The sequence below is a fragment of the Penaeus monodon genome, chromosome 30 (genome assembly GCF_015228065.2).
Source record: "Penaeus monodon isolate SGIC_2016 chromosome 30, NSTDA_Pmon_1, whole genome shotgun sequence".
Lineage (NCBI taxonomy): Eukaryota > Metazoa > Arthropoda > Malacostraca > Decapoda > Penaeidae > Penaeus > Penaeus monodon.
The window spans coordinates 26618812-26619693 of NC_051415.1; the positions used below are offsets into that span (position 1 = coordinate 26618812).

The 882-nt window shown below is 41.0% G+C and overlaps 1 protein-coding gene across 2 annotated transcripts in view; it reads right to left on the bottom strand.

The window, feature by feature from the left end:
* LOC119592674 overlaps positions 1–882 on the bottom strand; it is a 26218-nt gene that overhangs the window by 3591 nt on the left and 21745 nt on the right. Inside the window, exon 1 of one of the 2 annotated variants that reach the window (XM_037941587.1) lies at positions 478–586. The exons of the other annotated variant lie outside the window; for it this stretch is intronic. The gene's annotated coding sequence lies outside the window, so the exon portion shown is untranslated. Of the gene's footprint in view, positions 1–477; positions 587–882 lie in introns of those variants that run through there. 2 annotated transcript variants of the gene reach the window in all.

Below are 882 nucleotides of genomic sequence, written 5' to 3' on the forward strand. Positions count from 1 at the left end.
CTATTCATCCTCATCTCTTCTACTCATTACATAATTTACTCGAACTATGTTGTCCTTTCGATTGATAAAGAGACACCTGTTTCAATACTTACTTTTCACCTCTCAATTCCCTTGGCAACTCTTATGACGTACATTTATTTCTGACCGAGGTAAGAGGTTAAACCAGATAGGCTACTGAAAGTGGTCGACATTTGCACGACACCACAGGCTAACGGAGCAAATTCTTATGAGAGAAGATGCTTGGCCAACTAAATCATATTAGAATATTGTATTCCTAACTCTACACATTAATTTAATATTATTATTGTGATCATCGTCGTCGTTATCATCATGACAATAATCAAAATGGATGCTAGTAACTATACTGCTTCAAGCTATGAACTCTGCAGTCACTTTCCTTTATTCAGTCACAGCGCACAGGTGAAACACTTCTGTATGTTAGAAAAAAAAAACAGTAACACACATTTATAAACTTACAGTTCAGTGAAACCAAAAACAAGTCCACGGACGAGTAAGAGCGGAGCCTTCCAAACAGGACGTCTGCTCTCACAGCTCACCTGTTGTCTAGTAGCGAGGTCAGCGAGCGCGGGTGTTCTATAAATACATGTCCATTCACGTGTCCCGTTGGCTCCGCCCCCTAACCCTAGACGGTGCTCGATAAGCTCTTAGAACCGCCCCACCCATATCCTCTCTCTTCCACCATCGCAATACCATCTTCAGTCTCCAGCAACGCCGTAAATGAAAACAAGCATGTAGTTATAGGCGGATTAGTACCTACTAGTGCGTTAAAATTTCAAGGGATGTTAGCCTTACTGTGCATTCGGGGGTTGACGAAATATAAGTTTTTGGTTGTTATCAAATGTCCTTGAATGAAGATACACA